Source organism: Sceloporus occidentalis, unplaced genomic scaffold (genome assembly GCF_023333645.1).
Source record: "Sceloporus occidentalis isolate IW3139 unplaced genomic scaffold, rSceOcc1.0.p SCAF_13, whole genome shotgun sequence".
Taxonomy (NCBI): domain Eukaryota; kingdom Metazoa; phylum Chordata; class Lepidosauria; order Squamata; family Phrynosomatidae; genus Sceloporus; species Sceloporus occidentalis.
The window spans coordinates 15,461,424-15,474,186 of record NW_028316993.1 but is presented as its reverse complement, the minus strand read 5'-3'; the positions used below and the strand labels follow the sequence as shown (position 1 = coordinate 15,474,186).

Below are 12,763 nucleotides of genomic sequence, written 5' to 3'. Positions count from 1 at the left end.
TGTTATAGGCTTGCCTTAGGGTCACCATAAGCAAGAAATTACTTGAAGGCACACTCCAACATGTATAATAGAGTCTATTGGTGCAATCAGTTCTGCAGAATAGATCAATGTAAGGTGGTTGTACAAATACTTGTGCAAGCAGCTATACAGCCAACTGCTTGCACAAAGATATGATCAAGCACAATGCACTAGCAGCTATTTTTACTCCTCTAACATTAAACTGGATTTAAGACTTTGACCAGGGAGGTCAGAGAACAAATAGACACTTAGGCCTGAATCTTATTGGTACTCCTAATCAAAGTAGTCTCACTGGGTCAGTGGAAATTATATAAGTGTTTACTCACTAATAAACAATTGATTCAGTAGGTCTACTCTAGTTGGGATAAACCAAGAGGATTCTGACTTTGGACTTTCTCCTCCTGGTTTCCCTCACAGGGATGTTGTAAGTTGGAGAAGCCACATCCATTGTACCATGTACTCAGTGGAATGAAAGGATGATGATATATCACTGTGGAATTACTGTGGGTGAGACAAACATGGCTCCAAATATGTTGGACTTTAGCTCCCATCATCCTCAACCAGCATAGCCAATGGTCAAACCTGCTGGTGGTGATGCTTTTTTCGGTGCCCCAGAACCCAAGAGGAGGAACATTCAATAACCTCCAGTTGTAATCCAAGGCTAGTAATAACAAAGTGGTAGCAGCTGTAGGAGCAATAGATGGATGGGCTCCCTTAGCAAGGCCGTGAAGCTGTCAGACAGGCAAGACCAGAGGATTTATTCCAAGGCAACCCCTGCACTGACCTTCTTTTCCCCTCTTGCAGTATCCTTTCCAACACTGAAGACAAAAGGATGGACATTCATTTCACAAGATGCCAGTCCCTTGATTTATTGAGGTCTCTTTTGTGGCTGCCACCATTTCTGCCCAGAGGCTTCCCTGGAGGTGGAAGGGGAAGACATGAAGACAAGGGCCATAAAAGGCCCTCCCTCTGGGCATTTTCCTGGCACCTGTGAATGGAACAAGCCTCTGTGATCTTTTAATTATCTTTCCCAGGTTTCTTCTTAGAACTCAATGCCCTTTGGCTGCTGGTTTCTTTCCTCCCAGCTCAGCAGCTTCATCCGAGCCAAGGCTCAGGTCCAGAGCCTTGTTTTTAGTGCCAACAGTGAAATGTGTCATGCAATAAGAAAAGAGAGCCTTTGAGCATATAAAGAGTTTCTTCTTTGGACTCCTGAGCAAATGGCGTTGGGAGCTACACATCTAGGACTTTGGCATCTGTACCTTCAGGCACATGATGTCTAGGTAGGCATGATCTCCTCTTTCCCCATGTTCTTCTTCTTTTCTGTTTCTCTAACAACAGCCTTAGAGGGTGAGTACCGAATCGAGGCAAAATTGAGCCACTATCTGTGGCCACTGATTCCAATGTCCAACCTGGGTTTTAGTCTGAACTGTAAAGGTTGTTCAAATTGCCCTGTGTATTTCGACTGAAAACATTACCAACTAAGGTTCTTACTATCACATAGTAATATGATTCTAAGAATCACAATTTTTGTTATGATTCAGTTGGAGGAAAAAAAAATACTTTGGAGAGGGTCCATAGTTCAACCACACTGGTCTGGTTTCCACATCATAGTAAGCCATGGTTTATGATAAAGCGCATGAGAAGCTTGCACACTCCTCCTTTTGTGGGGCAAGGAATAAGAGTTCTGATCTTAAGCATCTCTACTCTGCTTTTAATTAAATACATCCATCTGTGTCACTTGGATTTGAAACTGTGGTTAGCATTAGTTACAGTTAGAACAAGAAATGGCATTGGCCTCTTTCAGGGCAAGTTATAGAGTGGATTCCCAATTTCCATGCTTTGGAAATGCACACTGAAATGTTGTCCTCTGTATCTGTAAAGATATTCTTCTCTATCTCTATGAACCCTAGAAGCCTCTCAGGGCTCCTCTACAAAGGTCAACTGTTGGAAGTCTGCAGCATTTCTTGCTGCAGTTCCAGGGAGGGCTTAAACTATATGTCATGTTGGTGATGGGGCAAACTTGTTTTCTGCTGCTCCAGAGACTAGGACACAAAGCAATGGATTCAAGCTACAGGAAAAGAGATTCCATCTCAACATTAGGAAGAACCTCCTGATAGTAAGAGCTGTTCGACAATGGAATATTACACTTGTGGTGGAGTCTCCTTCTTTGGAAGTTTTTAAACAGAGGCTGGATAGCCATCTGTCGAGGGTGCTTTGTGAGTTCCTGCATGGCAGAATGGGGTTGAACTGGATAGCCCTTGAGGTCTCTTCCAACTCTATGATTCTACAAATGCCAGCATTCCATAGCATTGAGCCATGGCATTTAAAGCAGTGTCAGACTGCATTAATTCTGCAGTGTAGATGCATCCCTAGAGAGGTGGTGGGGTCTATTTCTTTGCATGTGCTCAGAAAGATACTGGGCAGCTACCTGATGGAAATGTGCTAGGTGGAATTCCTCCATTGTGTGTGTGTGTGTTCTCATATGTGTGTGTGGGGGAGCATAGTCGTGCTTGCACCCTTCCATTTTTTTGTTTGCTTCTTCACTATACAAGCTTATGCTTATAGCATCAACATGTGTCATTGTTGATCCTCAGTTCTCAGGTTTTCCTATGGCTAAGGAAGCCGGAGCCTGGCCCTTTCCAAGATCAGCCTCTACCAGCCTTCCTCCTGCTGATGGTCAGCATCTCAACAGGAGAGCTTGAAAGAACACAGAATCAAGCTTGTGCAGCCTGAGAACAAAGGCAGTAAAACCTTTATGTCTCTCTGACCTCTGAAGGCTCCAGATGCTTCAATACCTCTATACCTCCAGGAAGCTTGATTTGGAAAATGTACCGAATATACTCGACTATAAGTCAATCTCATGCATAAGTCGAGGGCAGGTTTTGGGGCCAAAATTAGAGATTTTGATATGGCCCATGGATAAGTCGAGGGTAAAATTTAAGGACATGTAACAAAGGATGATACAAAGGAAAACAATGTCAAAGAACATACAAAATTCCAGCAGATATGATTCTATGATTGATTGTATGATATTAACTGTTTGTGCTCATACTAAAGACTGTATGGATGAGATAATGGAGGAGGGTCAGTGCTTCCAGGACAGATTATGTTCTTGCCTTTTACCAGGGTATGGTTCCTTTTTAAAACAACTATTAAAGACCCCATGCAGACAGGCCAAAATAAAGCTGCTTTGGGTCACTTTGGAGGTATGCTGTTTAAATGATGCATGGATACTAAGAGCCCAGAAGCTGTGCCAAAGCCACAATCCAGTACTAAGGACTGGAGTGCAGCTATGGTGCAACTTTTGGACTCTTAGTATGCATGCATCATTTAAACAGCATACCTCCAAAGTGACCTAAAGTAGCTTTATTTTGGCCTGTCTGTATGGGGCCATAGTATAGTATTTAGACTGACCCATGGATAAGTTGACACAGGTTTTGGGGGTCAATTATTCGACTAAAATTTCTAGACTTATACATGAGTATTTCTCCTAATCTTAGGTATCCCTCCAGTGGTAAATAAACCCCTTGTTAGCTTGGAGCCAAGGCAGCTATGGGGAGAATACCCTTCTTTGCTGCCCTTTTCTGGATTATTACTCCCCCAGCAACCAAATGGTGATGATGGGAAAACAGTTCAGAAACATGTTTAAACTGTGTTTAGCTCTTTGCAACTCTTCTGTTTTGCTGCTGGTTGTACTTTGGTTTTATGTGCCGTGGGGCTCTTACTCTTTGCTGCTAGTTTTATCTCGATTTTATGGCGTGCCGTGTCTCTCATCATTGCTTTATTGTTTTCCTGTTCCTGTTTTATGCTTTAAAGTGTAACCTGCATTGCCTAGAGAGCTCTGGTTACAGGGTGGTCTAATAGCATAATAAAGTTAGCAAGTAAATATATAAATAAGCCATGCCACCTCTGGGGCTGGCACAGTGGTCCACTTTGTATAGCTCTCAACATCTCCTGGTTTTGGCCTCATCTATGTATGTTAGGGCTGCCACAGTCATGGGGTTTTCCATGAACCTCCGCAGAAAACCTCTGAGAAGTAGCTTTCCTTTTTTATCAGTGGAAAAGAAAACACATCACATTCAAATTTGACTCTTTTGCCAGAAGAGGTTGTTACTTAAGTTTATGATATGCCAAAAGCAAAGCTCAAAAAACCCTACAGTTCTGGATGCCATCTCCCCGAATCCTGCATTTTGTTGCTCCTAGTGTAGCATAGTGCATTTGCATCAGAAGTGGACTGCAAATCCCAGAATCCCCCCATCAGCACCCTGGCAAAGGGCTCCATTGAGTTGTAGTCCAAAAAAGGGAACATTTCCAAGGTCTAGCTTATGTGTAAAGTTGTCAGATCAGAACCACCCCAGAGACCTGGAGGGTGACCTCTTGTGAAATCATAGGCCCTGAAGATGTCACAAGACTTATTTCATATGCCGCCTTTCTCCCAAAGTGGGACCCAAGGAGGTTCCCAAAACCAGCACAAGGGATGTGAAAAGGGATGGCTACTGGTGAAGTTATCAAGTATAGAACATTAAGTATTAGTGATAGTTGCAAAGAATATGCCATTGAAGGCTTTCATGGCTGGCATCCATAGCTTTTTGTGGGTTTTTCGGGATATGTGGCCATGTTCTAGAAGAGTTTATTCCTGGCGTTTCGCCAGCATCACTCCTTCCTACCCAGGGTCACACAGTGTGTGTGTGTGTATATATATATATATATATATATATATATATATATATATATATACCCAACTCTCTTCCCTGCCACCATTCTCTGAAGATGCCAGCCACAGGTGCTGGTGAAATGTCAGGAATAAACGCTTCTAGAACATGGCCACATAACCCAAACACCCCCCCCCCCACAAAAAACCTATAAATATGCCATACACATATAGAAAACACCAAGTCTAACAAATGAGGAAAACATATGTACACACAAACTTGTGAAGGCAGTGCTCTTGCCCTGAGATTTATCCCCCTTGCCCTGAAGACTGGAGACGAATCCTTGGGCCCTGAGATCTGGAAACCTTGCTCCAAAGTTACTATGCTACACCAGCAGAAAGATGCAGCAAAGGTCCTTTCAATGCATTCCTTCTGAAATCTGGGATATCCTGACAACATCAAGATGAAGATCTAACATTTGAGCAGAGCCTCAATGCAGAGCAGATCTCAAGGGTGGACCAGACCGAGGATCTTGACACAGGGCACTGAGTCAAAGTAGCTACAGAGCTGAACTTGGCGACTTTATTGAGCGCCTACAGCAAACAAGGTAGAAAGACAGCGGCGTGCCTCTTTTAACTTTTCCCTGAGGTCTCCATGTTGTTTGGGTCATTCCCTACAAAACTGAACTTCCACTTTACAATCAGCTTTGAAGTAAGTGGCTTTTTGTTTTTAGTTTTCTGGTTTCCTTTTTGATTTCATCCCCTTCTACATACAAACCAGCAGGACCTGGCAACATTAGTACAGTCAGTCCTCCATATCCTTGGATTTTTTTATCCATGGATTCAAGCATCCATGGTTTGAAAATATTTAAAATATATATAAATTCCAAAAAGCAAACCTTGATGTTTCCGTTTTATACAAGGGACACCATTGTACCATGCCGTTGTATTTAATGGGACTTCAGTATTCACAGATGTTGATATCCACAGGAGGTAGTGGAACCAAACTCAGTGGATACCAAGGGCCCACTGTCCCCCATGCAAATCCTATGTACTGGGATTGGGACTAGTTTGTTCTCTCTGGATATTGTCAGACTGGAACTCCCAGCATTCCTCACAGTCAGCTATACTGGCTAGGTCCATGAAGAACTTCAGTCTCACAGTATTGGGACAGTACATTATTTTCACTCTTGCTATAAATGTAAGCCTAAACCCAATTTCTCGCCTCATTGGAGCACCTAACGAATGGTAAATCATCCCCTTCTGTAAATCTCACTGGAATTAGTGTTGATCCTAAATTGAACCTGAGCCAGCAGTGTGATGCTGCAGCAAATAAGGCAAATATTTTGGCTTTCATTAATAGAACCAAAGTTTCCAAGAGATTTTAAGAAATGTATAGACAAGCTAGAGCAGGTTCGGGGAAGGGCAACAAGGATTATAAGAGGCATGGAGAATAAAACATATGAGCCAAGATTGAAGATGCTGTGCTTGTTCATTCTGGTGAAGGGAAAACAGAGGTGATAGTCATGCTCTTAACACTATAGAAACCCTTTGATTGTAGGAATGTTTCTTGGCTGAAATAGTAGGTTTTGAAGGTCATGTCCAATCATTAGTGACCATAAAGTGAATCCCAAATGTTATGAGATTATAAATGGTGGGTTTTGTGGGTTTTTCGGGCTACGTGGCCATGTTCTAGAAGAGTTTCTTCCTGACGTTTCACCAGCATCTGTGGCTGGCATCTTCAGAGAAGATCTGAAGCCCAAAAAACCCACAAAAAACTATGGATGCCGGCCATGAATGCCTTCGACTTCACAATGATACAATTTATCACAGTTGTGTGCGGTGCAGAGTGCGCTGGGAGGGTATGTGGGGGAAGAAAGATTCGGCAACAAAGCCTGATTTGATTTAGTTCTGTATTTATTTTTTGTGGAATTAAAAAATCCAACCATAAAAATACATCCCAAAGTCTTTAAAAAGTACATTTTGGGGAGTCCATTAGGAAAGGAAATTCCAAAGAATGGGGAGCTGTTATATAAAGAGCCCTGGACCCTGCAAAGATATCACTCACACTATGGTGACATGAAGACTAGACTGCTACAACACATTCTGCATGGGGCTGCCATTGAAGACTGTTCAGAAAGTACTACCAGTCCAAAATGCAGCTGCAAAGGCAGAGCCATTCTGAACACATCCTCAAACTACAAATCCCAGGACTCCACTGGATGGAGCCGCAGCAGTGAAAGTGGTATTAAAGTGCCCTAATTATGCTGCTAAGTTTTTAATTACATTTATGCTGGTCTTTAAACCTGCAGAGTACATTCTGGTTGCTTGGGGTCTTTTTAGGCTGAAGCATAGCTTTTAAATGTTAATATAAAGGAATGAATGAATATCCAATTACAGACAGCAGAACCCAGAGAAAAGAATCAGCAAAGATAATCTAAGGACATGGGGAAAGTACTTTGAAAGGGATAATATATTTTCTAAGGTGTCCTGGGTTCAGGCTGTTTTCGGATCCAAATGGAAACAGTTTGAACTTAAGCTGTTCTTAGAGTGGTTAGGGTGTCATCATCATCTCTCATATATATATGTGTGTGTGTGTGTATGCAATATTATATATACACAGACAGTCAGTCCTCCATCTCCACAGATTCTTTATCTGCAGATTCAACCATCCATGGCTTGAAAATCGTCTAAAAAAACAAACCTTGATTTTGCCATTTTATATATGGGGCATTATTTCATCACATCACTGTATTTAATGGGACTTAAACATCCATGGATTTTGGTACCCACAGGGGATCCTGGGACCAAACCCCAGCAAGGGCCCACTGTATATTTAACTAACTTGGGGCCTGTACAGACAGGCCAAAATAAAGCTGCTTTGGGTCACTTTGGAGATATGCTGTTTGAATGACACATGCATCTTATGAGGCCAGAAGTGGCGCCAAAGCTGCACTCCGATCCTTAGGACTGGAGCATGGCTTTGGTGCGGCTTCTGGCCTCTTAGGACGCATGCATCATTTAAACAGCATATCTACAAAGTGACCTGAAGCAGCTTTATTTTGGCTTGTCTGTACAGGCCCTTGATTTCTTTTTTTCAAAATTTTCCCCATTGATTCTAACAACAACAACAACAACAACAACAACAACAATAATATTCTCTGTTGAAAGAGTCCATGTAGTTACCATCTCTGCTTGGGACAGAACAATATGCTACTGGAGACTGCTCCCCAGACAACCAAAGGGCTACTGGAAATCATGCTCTCTGTGTTGTGACTCTCCCAATGCTTCACAACAAGGGATAGTATCAGTGCCATGTCAAGTATATCACCACAATCTCACACATTCACCACTTCTGCCACTACTAACCATTAAAACAGAGCAAAGGATGGGCAGACTAGAAGTTTAAGGTTGTTATTTTAAAAAAATAATCAGCGATCAGAGCATTGCAAAGTTACTTTGGGAGAATCCAGTTTCCAGACTCTCCTAGCCATAAAGGATGCTGAGGGTGCTGGGAGTTGTAGTCTCAAACAGAAACTTGTTGAAGCTCTGACTGCATCTACATGCCTGGAACTAGAGTTCTTTCCATTCACCCACACAGAGACGGGAAGGAAACCTTAATCAAAACAGCATTTTTAATTATAAAATTCACAGACAGAAGTGGGATGAAACCTTAATCAAAATAGTAATTTAATCATAAACACACACACACACAACTATAAATTATTCCCTGTGGTTAGCATCCCTTAACTACAGGCCTGACATTGTCTGCAGCAGCTTCTGAACAGTATTTGTACTTTCTCCTCATTTGCAAGTCTTTCATAGAGTTCATAGAGCTGGCTGGACTACAACTCCCATCAACAGCACCCCATGGAAGTGATGGGATTTGTAGTCTAATGACACCTTGGGATCTCAGGTTGGGAAAGGCCACACTAGCAATTGTAGAATATCTTGACACTAGGATTCTAAAGATACTTCTTAAAAATCTCTTGCCTCCAGAAGTTTTAGCACTGAAGATCAATGTTGTGCAGTGGTTAGCATGTGGGATTTGCAAGATCCAGATTCAGTGTGGGACTTGCAAGATCTTCCCATTGAACCATGATACTCAGTAGGGAACTTAGGGCCAGTGATATGGTCATAGACTGGCCTACCTCACAGTGTGGTTGTCAGAATAAAGTGGAACCTAGGAGACCTGTGTCTGCTATTTTCAACTCTTTGGAAGAAAGGTGAGTTATAAATGTAGCTACAAACTAAAGAAGCTCCTGAGGGTAACTGCCCTGTAAGCCCATGAAAGGAAAGTCCTCTCCTGGATTGCAAAAAAGGGCCCATGCAGTCAGTCCAGCACCCTGTTTTTAAACTACATTCAATCAGATCCTTCTGAAGAAGCCTATAGCAAGAACCTTCTTGCATGGTTTGCTTCCATTACAACTGACATTTAGAGGTAATCTGCCACAAGCCAAGAGGGTTCCATTAGTCAGCTCTCATGACTAATTCCAGCTGGAAGACCTCCCCTCTGTGACTTGCCTTTCTTGTCCCTTTGAAGGTCTCTATGAGCCAGTAGACATTTTTTACCATATGTTGTTCCCTTTTGTTAAATTACAACTCCCAGACATCCGCTGTGACCACTGTCCATGCTGGCTCAATGATCCTGGGAGTTGTAGCCCAGCAAAGAAACTTATTCACACTCTAGAACTGTGGCAGTGAGTGCCATACGATAAAAATGCAGAAGTCCTCTCTTTTGTATCCCCCACTTGGATCCAGACACTTTCAGCATTATCAAAGAAGGTGGAGGGTAAAAAGAAAACCCAAAACAAACCATCACTAACTTTCCTCTGCATCATTTATACAGTTGTACACCTCTGTCACATCCCTCAGCTGGAAAGACCTCTGCACAGAATGTTGTAAGGATATTGGCTGTCTTAAGGGCCTTTGAAGCAAGGCATAAGATGGCATCAGGAGAATACGAGCCTATCTTTGGAAATAATTATGCGACCTGATGAATGGAACCTTCTCGGCTGGTGGCAGTCTACCTCTGACAGGAGCTTTTATGTTGGCCCATTGACCTCTATCAATGTGAGCATCTGAGAACTCGGGGGGAGTGTCTTTACAAACAGCCACCAACCAATTCCCCCCCAAAGAAATGCATGTTCAACATTGAAACAACCCACACTCCACAACCTTTCCATCTCCTCCCCCCATCTCTGCTACCTAGGACCTCCTTTGCTGGCCTGGGTCAGTGGGGTAGTGAATCCATTCCAGGTTTTGAATTGCTGCAAGGGAGCTATCCACAGTGCTAAACCCATTCTGGGGATGGAATTCAGCACCTTGGACTGCTCCTTTAAAGGCCACAAAACTAAAACCTGGAGAGGATTCATTGCTCCAGTATCAAAGAAGTCACCCACCACCACTTGGCCTATGATCCACAGTCCTCTTTGAGCACCCGAATCTGGATGGGTTCAAGACAGAGAGGAGCTGCCTGCGTGGAGGTTCCAGGTGTGGTTTATAAATGTCTTAAATTCAGCTGCCGTTCAAATAAGATTGCCTGTTTCTATGCGTTTTAATGTTCTCCCTGATACGGTTCACAGTAGCACGACTTTATTAATCATGTTGAGGAAAAGGCAGGATTCAAGTCACATAAAGGAACAAATCTGGAGACACATTTTGCATCCTTAAGAAGAGTGCATCCTTTCTCAGCAGATCAAAGCTAGAGGTGTAAAGCTTCTGGAAACCAACCAACCCATCCGCCTACATATCCATGCACACCCACCGGTTGTGTGCTGCACATTGGCTGGTGGCATTTGTGGCAAAGCCAACAGCTGCCAGCCTGCTGTCGTCCACACTCTGGACAACTTTTGCAAACCGAAAGAGCCTTCAATTCCCAACCAGCATGCCCAGTTTACCCTGGCACATTCAAAGGGGCATCACTTCCAGAGCTGACACAGAATGATGCCTCCTCTCCCAAAAAAGAAAGAAAGCGGATCCACAGACTTTTAACATCACAGCTTTGGTCTGCACATAAGTCCCCTGGATCACAAGCGTAGCAGCAATCAGATAGTCCTTCTGAGTTCATTGTTCTCCTCATCTCTTTGCTATGACAGAGAGCTCTGACAGCTTCTCATGCAACTGTTTTGACAATGTGAGACCTCCTCCCCCAGCTGAGAATTAATTTTCTTTAAAAAACGAAAGCCGCACACCCTGAATCTCACTGACAATGGCTTCTCAGTTGACAGGAGAGATGTTTTAGAAGATGCAGTGGCATGGAGAGAGATTGAAAGAGAAAAGGAGACATGGGTCATTTCAGCTGTATTTTACAATATCGTTTTCCACCTTTTAGTATATGTGGAAGAGAGAGAAGAGAGAGAAGAGAGAGAATCCGGATTCTGTTGAGAGAAACCACAATCACACTGGATCTGGTCAAAGGTTTGGTCCATGCCTTGCATCCCTTGAGGTTCTGCTTAGATTTTGGCAGAGGATGACAAGCGAGAGGGAGGCAGAGAAAGCATGAGCTGCTGGCAAGTCATGTTTCGCTGTGCCACATGGCATATTTATAGCGACAGGCGTGGAGCCCGCGATCCGTAGTGCAACGTGTGGAGAATTCGGCACCAGGCATGGCATACACATGCATGCACAGTCACACAAACACACACTCACACACCCCTTTTTCTCCCCATATGGCGTGTATATGCCCCAGTCCCATATGGCCTACCTTATGGCCTGCCCTATATGGCCCACCGGAGAGGGAATGGGCTGCTAACTGTTGATCAAAGCCAGCCTTTTTGCACCTGATTTCACTCTGTTGAAACAAAGCCATGCTCCCCACCCCTTTCGCCATCCTCTCAGATGCCACATCTCCTGACCCCACTGGTAAGAAGAAGGAGGAAAAGACGAAAGGCAGAAACCCACTCAGATCCACTTACCTTGTTTGTGGGCTGCTGTGCAGATGATCCTGCTTGGCAGCTGGTTACATCCTTCTGCCCTTTTAAATCCCCTTCTTCCTCTGGAAAGATGCTCTCTCTCTCTTGCTTTCTCTGCTGTCCTTTGGAGAATGAGCAGCACACTCTCACAGGGACACAGGCACCCACCACCAGCTGGCAAAATTGATTTCGTGGGGGTCCAAGTTGGTCTTTGGTGGACTGAGGTATGTAAAAGGGAGGTGTTTGCAGGGGAGAGAAAAGAAAAGAAAAGAAGGAGGGAAAGGAGGAGTGGATGCTTCCTTGCACAGATGCTCTTCTGCTTCTCCTTCTCCTTCTTCTCTTCCTTCCCCCCTCCTTCTCTTCTCAGCCCTGCACTGCAGATTTTAGGGGTTAATTGGAAGAAGATGAAGCTTGAGGTTCCTTTACTTATGGACCACAGAGAAAGAATGAGGGATGGAGGAAGAAGGATAGAAAGGGGGAGGGAACAGCATGAAGATGCGGAGGTGGATTTCCCAGGAATTGGGCAGAGTGGGGAAGGGGGGATTTCTCCTTTTGATTGACAGGTAGACTCTGCACTACTTTTCTCTCTGGCAGAAGAAGATGGGAGCCCTTTTAAGCCCTACCTTTGCATGCCTTCCACTTGCATCCCTGCCTCTCCACAGTCTTGTCGGCTACCTCTGGCTTGCACATCCAAAGGAACTTCTCTTGCCCTCCCTTCTTGTAGTTCTGGTCTCTGTCTTCTCTTCTCTGCAATGGGAGTCCAGCTGCACAGGCAGAAAAGAAGGAGCAAATTTTTTCTTGTCAAGAGAGGATGGAGGAGAGGATGCAAGAACCAGTTCCAAGAGCATCACCCTCTTGGTGATGGAGAGAGAGGGGTGAAAAGAGAGAGGAAGGGATGGAGAGGAGGAGGAGGAGGAGAAGGAGAAGAAGATGGGGAAGCAAAGAGATTTGCATTCAAGGGAGAAGGCAGCTGCTTATTTTTAGACACTCGAACAAATTGCCTGCTGTTTTTCTGCTTTGTTACACAGCTCCAAAAGCAGCGGGTTGAAGCAGAGGGGTGGTGGTGATGGAAGAAGAGGGAGCAGGGCCCTTTTGAGGATGGGTGGGTGGTGTTGGAAGGAAGAGCCGTGGAAAGAAAAAGATGAAGATCAAAGCTCCGAGAAAAATGACAGCTCGGTTA

At 43.9% G+C, this 12,763-nt stretch overlaps 1 protein-coding gene across 3 annotated transcripts in view; it reads right to left on the bottom strand.

The window, feature by feature from the left end:
- Positions 1–12,345, bottom strand: part of DLGAP3 (DLG associated protein 3) — a 185,153-nt gene extending 172,808 nt beyond the window's left edge. For 2 of the 3 annotated variants that reach the window (XM_089478250.1, XM_089478252.1), the window contains exon 1: positions 11,587–12,345. The gene's annotated coding sequence lies outside the window, so the exon portion shown is untranslated. The remainder of the gene's footprint in view (positions 1–11,586) is intronic. The other variant, XM_089478251.1, reaches the window with a different exon arrangement.
- Between the last annotated feature and the right edge of the window lie 418 nt (positions 12,346–12,763).